Here is an 8,190-nt window from a genome sequence, read left to right as displayed (position 1 = left end):
AGGGTGATGATCTCAGCAGTGCCAAAGCACCTACACCTCCCTCTCCCTGCCACTACACTGTGCTGATGGCAGAGTCGATACAGTGTGGAGCTGGAGGAACACAGCAGGTCAGGCAGCGTCAGAGGTGTAGGAGAGTTGACGTTTCTGACCTAGACCCTTCATCAGGACTGGGTTTTGTGCTAATGTCACCAGTTTTCCAAGATTTTCACCTTTTTAAACAACTCAGATAATACAGTAGTACCTTGACTGGTTCCCCATGATGTAAATTCATCTGATCTGATCCAGGTGTGCACAGCTCTTATGCCCCCAGGAAAATCACAACATTCACCATTAATGAGCTCCTTAATCATCTTAATTGGCCTTCATCATTGATTATACAGAATGGCAGGACTCTCCCTCAATTCTTGTTGTTGTGACCATTGCTGTTCGTGGGAATGGGATCTGGAAGTCCACACAACAGATCGCATCATATTTTGGGGCCCTGTTCACTTCTAATCTAGCCCCTCTCCAGAACTTCATTTATGTTCAAAAACAGAAAGCAAGAGAACCAACATTATGCAATTGCTAGAAGAACTGACAGTGTGTTGATCTTGTCTCCTATCAGAATCAAGAGTGATTTTCATGCATATAGGCGTCAAATGATACAGGTAGGGCCCCAGATGCAATTTTTGAGTTATAGCATCTTACATCAGTTCCTATGTCCCTCTACCAATCGCAGGTGCTAAAAGCCTATCATTTCTAGTACATATTAAAAGAAGCTTCAGCTGCAGTCAAGAGAAACCTTTTTCTATAGCATTGCTTTTTATGGATTTTGGATTTTAATGATTTTGTGGTGTTAAAAATGCTATGTAAATATAAATTGGAATTAAAAACATCAACTTTTCATATTGTTAATAGATTCTGTAATGGGCAATATATGAAATTGAAGGATTTACAACTTGAATGTAAGAAAGAAAAACTAAAATTTCTTTTATTTCCAGAACTGTGAAATCTTACAGAAAGATTGAATATTAGTATTATGCATAAAAGTTAAATCTAAATATTTGAAGTTATACCCAAGGCAGAAGCTTAAAATGATGAGCTTTATATGTAAAATGCAACACATTGTATACAAAGCTACTGGATGCACATAATATGTTTAATACATCCAACCTTCAGACTTTATATATGTAAACATGAGATGTACAGTAAGGATTTTGAACTACTTCAGAGCGTTTCAGTTTTGATTATCAGCTGGAGCAGAGTTCAAAACTACAGGGTGTGGAAGAACTACTACATTTTCTCAATTTACAATCATGCATTTCTTAAGGTTCAATTAACTTCTAGACAAAAGCAGTAGACTGGCTCCTGATAATTTGCCTGTGTTGCAATGTTTGATTTATCTTCATGGTTTTAACTGATTTACTCCTCTGGTATTTTGAAAGGCCCAAGGTACCGTCCTGAAATGATGTGACATGATTGTTCCCAGATGTCACTATAAATAGCAAAATGTTTGAAATAGTCAAGCTGCCATGGGCAAGTACAGAAGTGAAGATACACCCTAATTGTGTCTTAAAATAGAATTGACTATCCTTTATTATCACGTGTACTCCACTACAGAAATACAGGAGTACAGTGAAAAGTTTTTACAATGGCTGCCTTTAATGGTACTATCTTAGGTACAAGTACTTATTTATAAATCTTACATACAAAAGAGGAATAAAAGGAGTAGTAGCATTACTTACAGTGTCTTAAAAAAAGGTTAGAAATAAGGCAGTTATAACATAGTTAACGTTATATTGTTATATACATAGTTAGATTGACATTACAATTCAGTAAAGAATTCCAAACAGCAGTAGTTCCACACGTGATTTGACTGCCTAGGCCCCAGCCCAACAACAGTCCCGCTCTGTTCCAAGCCTCCAATCCACTCTGCACCGGCACTCGGCTGCACCAAGGTAAGTTGCACTGCTCCGGGACTCGCTTTCCCTCACGCTGCACCAAGACTTGTTTCCCTCATGCTGCTCCAAGGCTTGTTTCCCCTTGTGCTGCATTGGGACTCGCTTCCCCTCGTGCTGCTCCAGGACTCACTTCCATGCACACTGCTGCAGGACTCATTTCCCCTCATGCTGCTCCAGGACTCGTTTCACTCGCACTTAAGTTCATAAGATATAGGGGCAGAAGTAAGCCATTTTAATCATGGCTGATATGCTTCTCATCTCCATTTTCCTGCTTTCTCCCCATAACTCTCCAACCCATTACCAATTTAAAAACCTGTCTAACCCCTCCTTAAATTTACTCACCGTCCCAGCATCCATTGCACTTTGGGGTGTCAAATTCCACAGATTCACAACTCTTTGGGAGAAACAGTTTCTTCTCAACTCTGTTTTAAATTTGTTACCCCTTATCTTAAGACTATGACCCCTCATCTCAGAATGCCCCACAAGAGGAAGCATCCGCTCCACGTCTAATTTATCTACACCTTTTATCATCTTGAATACCTCAATTTGATCTCCCCTCATTCTTCTAAATTCCAGAGAGTATAGGCCTAAACGGTTCAATCTCTCTTCATACGACAAACCCCTCATCTCTGGGATCGTTCTAATAAACCTCCTCTGAATTGCCCCCAATGCCATTACATCTTTCCTGTCCATCTCACCAATGCCTTGTATAGTTACAACAATACTTCCTTACCTTTATATTCTATTTCTTTAGCTATAAAAGTCAATATTCCATTCACTTTCTTTATTATCTGCTGCACCTGCATACAGTTTTCTGTGACTCATGAACAAGGACACCCAGATCCCTCTGCACTGGAGCACCCCAAAGTCTTTCCCCATTTAGATAATAGGTCATTTTCCCATTTTTACAAATAAAATACAAGACCTCACACTTATCCATGTTAAACTCCATCTGCCACATTTTGGCCCACTCTCCTAACCTATCTACATCCCATTTATAAGTTTCTTATTTCCTCATTGCAATTTATCATCCCACCTATTTTTGAGTTGTCCACAAATTTGACTATAAGGCTTTCTATCCCTGTATCCGAGTCGTTAATGTAGATTGTAAAGTGCTTGGGTCCAAGGACCGAACACTGTGGCACCCCAGTAGTTACTTCTTGCCATCCAGAAAAAAAACATTTATCTCAGCTCTGTCTTCTATCCATCAGCCAGTCATCTATTCAAGCTAATAAATTACCCCTAATCCCATATGTTCCAACCTTGTGAATTAACCTTTTGTGCAGCACCTTATCAAACGCCATCTGGAAGTCCAGATATATTACATCTACAGGATACTCATTATCCACTTTGCTTGTTACATCTTCGAAGAACTGTGGCAAATTAGTCAAACATAATTTGCCCTTCATAAAACTATGCTGACTCTGTTGGATAGCGTTTTGACTTTCCAAGTGCCCTAATATTGCTTCCTTGATAATTGATTAAAGTGTTAGCACTTTGCCAACAACAGATGTTAAACTAACTGGTATGTAATTTCCCACATATTGCCTCCCTCCCTTTTTGAATAAGGGCCTTATATTAGCAATTTTCCAATCCGCTGGAATCTTTCCCGTGACCAGGAACTTTTGGAATATTGTACCCAATGGATCCACTATCTCCACCACCACTACCTTTAATACCCTACGATGTAGGCCATCATACCTGGGGGACTTGTCTACCCTCCTTCCTAACAATTTGTTGAGTATCTTTTCCCTCTCGATGTTGATTGTTCTAAGTTCTACCCTTCCTGACTTGCCCATTCCAATAGGAATGGTACTATTGTCCGCCACCGTGAAAACTGAGGCAAAGTATTGATTTAGTATCTCTGCCATTTTAGTATTCCCCATTACTAACTCTCCAGTTTCGTTGTCCAAGGGACCACTATTTACCTTAGCGACTCTCTTCCCTTTTATATACCTATAGAAGCTTTTGCTATCCTTTTTGATATTTTGTGCTACTTTTCTTTTGCAATTTACCTTAGCCCTTTTTATTTATTTTATAGTATCCCTTTCTTTATGTTTGAAAGTTTCCCAATCCTCCTACCTGCCAGTGGCCTTTGCAATAGGTATTCCTTAGTTGTCCTTGACCTCCTTGTTTAACCATGGATTTTTTTTTTACGCCCCTTACCATCTTTCTTCCTCACTGGGATATATTTTAGTTGTGAGGAATTGAGTAGCTTCTGAAACAACTGCCATTGCTCATCTGCTGTCTAACCATTTAACCTTCCTGGCCAATCTACTTGGGCCAAATCTGTCCTCATGCCTATGTAATTTCCTTTGTTTAATTCCAGAACACTACTGTGGGAGTGCACTTTCTCACCCCCAAACTGAATTTTGAATTCTATCATGCTTCAGTCACTACTCCCTAGAGGATCCTTAACTATGGTGTCTCCTCATTACACAATACCAAATCAAGACTTCCTCCTCACCCATCTCTATTATGTTTAAAGTAAGACTCATTACACATTTAGACTGATTTATCCCTGGACTTTAATGCCATGGGATTCTTTATTCCCTGAATCTTTACCCCGTTCAGTGCTTTGAAATGCCTGTTGTAGTTTGTCTGAGTCTCAGAAACATGCAGATGCACATGGACCACTACCTCCTAATAAGCCATGACCTTAGTGTTGGTTCTGAGATCCTGGTTTTCAAATTATCTTCATTTGTCCCACGTCTGAGGTGGAAGCTTGCATGCAATGGAAAATGGCCCGTATTTCTCACCCCCAAACTGAATTTTGAATTCTCTCATACCAGAGTCACTATTCCTTAGAGGATCCTTAACTACGTTGCCAATTAACCTCTCTTCATTACACAATACCAAATCCAGAGTAGCTTGCTTCCTGGTTGGTTCCACAACATACTGCTCCAAGAAACAATCTCTAATACATTCAATGAACTCTGCCTCCAGGCTACCCTTGCCAATTTGATTCTTCCAATCTATGTGCACATTAAAATCACCCATGATTATTATTGTCAAACCTTTTTTGCCAGCCTCCAATATTTCCTAGTTTATACTGTGTCCCACTGCAGAACTGCTTTTTGGGGACCTATAGATTACTCCTACCAAGTACTTCTTCCCTTTGCAATTTCTTATTTCTATCCAGACTGATTACATATCTTGATCCCACGTACTTATATTATTTCTCATTACAGCTCTGATCTTTCCCTTCACCAGCAAAGCTACAGCACCTCCTTTTCCTGCCATTCTATATTTTCAAAATGCTGAGTACCCTTGGATATTCAATTCTCAGACCTGGTCTCCTTGTAACCATGTCTCAGTAATCGCTACTAAATCATACCCTTTTGTTTCTATTTGCGCCATTAACTCACGAATTTTGTTTTGAATGCTTTGTGCATTTAGATACTAAGCTTTTAAATTTGTTCTACTGATAAATTTCCCTACTCTTTAATAAATCCTTGGTGCGTAAATATAATCACCTGTTCTGTCCCTCACGTTTATTGTCTGGTAACCATCCGCCACATTGCTAACCTGCACTTTTAATTTGGGTTTTCTAATTTCTCCTATAACTGAACTCTACCCACTCCCATTTAGTTTAAAGCCCTGTCTACAAGGACTCTACTCCCAGTACGATTCAGATGAAGACCGTCCCATTAGAACAGGTCCCTTCTTCCCCAGTACTGCTGCCAATGTCCCTTGAATTCAAACCCATCTCACCCACACCAGTCTTTAAGCCACACATTTGTCTGCTTAATCTTAATGACCCTCTGCAAAGTAGTGCATGGCTCAGATAGTAATCCTGCTCCAGGACTCGCTTCCCCGCACATTGCTCTCGGACCCGTTTCACCTCAGGCAGTTCTGGGACTTGCTCACATTGTGCTGCTCAGGGACAGCTGCCCTGAAAACTGCTCCACGACTGCTAAGAAGAGAGAAAAAAAGAAAAGAAACAAAAAGAACAAGCGGAGCAAAGGAGCTCCATGTGGAGTGTCCTACTCTGCCGCCATTACTTCCAGCAAAAAGTTCAGATGTTGTAAATTATTGGAAGTTCCCTTGTAATATGCCATCACAGTGTCATTGGTACAATAGCAATTTTGTGACTTTTAACAAATAAGCTGCTAGTAAATTTTTTTAACAGCTTCTATAAATTTTTATTATCTTAGAAAATGTTTATTTTAAGTTATTGGGTTACATCAGTTGATCTTGGCTTGATAGGGTAATTGTGGCCATGCTAAGCTCTAAAGGAGAAGTTCTAAAGAAGGATCACTGGACCTGAAACGTTAACTCTGCTTTCTCTCCAGACGTTGCCAGACCTGCTGAATTTTTCCAGCAATTTCTGTTTTTGTTTCTGATTTACAGCATCCATAGTTCTTAGCTTTTTTAATTTAATGCAATAGATGGAGTTAAGTGATCCCACAGCCAACAGATAAGGTCACAGTATGGCCCAGCTTGTCTGCACTGGCTCTCTGAGCATTTTAATTAAGTGCCAATCTCCTGCCTTTCCTTGCGACCCTGTTCATTATTTTGATTTAAATAATGATCTAATGTACCTTCAAATGCCTTAACTGAACTTGCCTGAATCATACTTCCAGACAGTGAATTATTCTAGACCTTAACTACTCTCTCTGTGAAAAAAGATTTTCTCATCTTGCATTTTGCTTCTTTTGCAAAATACTTTAAAACTATGCCTTCTGATTCTCATTTTTAGACAAGAATGGGAACAGTTTCTCCCTATCCACCCTGTCCAGACCTTCATGATTCTAAAAATTTCTCTCAATAATCTTTAAATCCTTCTCCTCTCTAAGGAAGGCAATCCTAGCTTTTCCAATCTTTGCTCACAACTGAAGTGTCTCATCCCTGGAATCATTCTCGTAAACCTCTTCCGCACACTCTCAAATGCATACAGAAATATACACAATACTTCAGCTGATGTGTAACCAGTGACTTACATATGTTCATTATAATCTCCCTGTTCTTGTACTCTACACTCCTATTTAATCTAGTATTAATAACTTATATACAAATACTCTCAGATCTCTCTGCTCATCCACAAACTTTGAGGCAGTCTCCTGCACATCAAGACCTAGTGTTACATCTCACTGGGATTGCATGCTGGAAATCAACTCCTGCTATACCTGGAATCATTACAAAAGTTAAAGATTTTATAATAACATGCAAATTTCCCCAATTTTCAGATCAGGATTGGCAGATAGCATGGACCAAGTTTGTGTACTTAACAAGAATTACAATTTATTACAAATAAATAAACGCTAGCTAAAGGTAAACAATTATGAACTAACGGCATGTATCTCTACTCTATTTGAAACTCTAAGTACCTTATAAAATTCACCCAATACATACATTTAGACAAACACACAGACACAAAAAATGGGTGTCTTGTGTGGAGAGAAAGACTGGGAAGGCAGTTCAATGGTTACTTTCCACAGAGTTCACTGACTTATTGTTTAAAAGTCACAGCCTAAAGCAACTGTTGAGGGCAAATAAACTGGTTTTCTTCAGGCTTCATGTTTTTTATTATTGCAGAGAAAAGGAGAGCTCCTACCTTTTGGAGGTCTGACAGTATCTGCCCAAACATTCATACCCACAGCTGTTCAGCTACCTGGAAGCCAAATACACAGTTGTTGGCAGGCAGAAGGCCTCTGTCATTGACAACCATTCCTCAGACCAATCAGATGTTTGTTGCCAGCCGAATTTCCATTTGTCCACACCCCTTGGCTGCAGCTCGTCAGCCCTGCTTGAACAAACAGCAGTATAAACAGCACTTACAATAAATACCAGGTAACTTTCTTTTAAAAAATACAGCAATCCCCTTCCACAATCATTGGTTTTAAAATCAGTCCCTTTCCCATTTCAGTACACAATCAAAAACAGAAAAAAGAAGTCTTCATACTAAATCAGTTATACATTAGGAAAAGCACAAGCCGCAATACTGACTCCTGGGGGAGTTCCACCGCAAACCTTCTTCCAGCCTGAAAATTCCCATTGGGGTGGAATTAACCTCTGTCTCCTATCCCTCAGCCAATTTTGTACCTACATTGCTACTGTCCCTTTTATTCCATGCGTAATAACTTTCCTCGTAAGACTGTTGTATGGCTCTGTATCAAATGCTTCTTGGAAGTCTATGTACATCACAAGGCAGGTTGCACCTTGCCAAGCCCCTTTGTTACCATTTTAAAAAACTCCAGCAAGTTAGTTAGGTACAAAGTTCCCTTAATAAATCCACGTTGACTCTTCT

At 39.5% G+C, this 8,190-nt stretch overlaps 1 long non-coding RNA gene across 1 annotated transcript; it reads right to left on the bottom strand.

The window, feature by feature from the left end:
• Positions 1 to 1,547: 1,547 nt before the first annotated feature.
• On the bottom strand, positions 1,548 to 7,681 carry LOC125485709. Its single transcript, XR_007264416.1, has 2 exons — positions 7,498 to 7,681; positions 1,548 to 2,134 (listed from the first exon to the last, which is right to left on the bottom strand). It is a non-coding gene; the product is annotated as an uncharacterized LOC125485709 (long non-coding RNA).
• Positions 7,682 to 8,190: the final 509 nt, after the last annotated feature.

The sequence above is a fragment of the Rhincodon typus genome, chromosome 21, assembly GCF_021869965.1.
Source record: "Rhincodon typus isolate 14 chromosome 21, sRhiTyp1.1, whole genome shotgun sequence".
NCBI lineage: Eukaryota > Metazoa > Chordata > Chondrichthyes > Orectolobiformes > Rhincodontidae > Rhincodon > Rhincodon typus.
The sequence above is the reverse complement of the archived record's forward strand: the minus strand, read 5'-3'. Positions and strand labels throughout refer to the sequence as shown.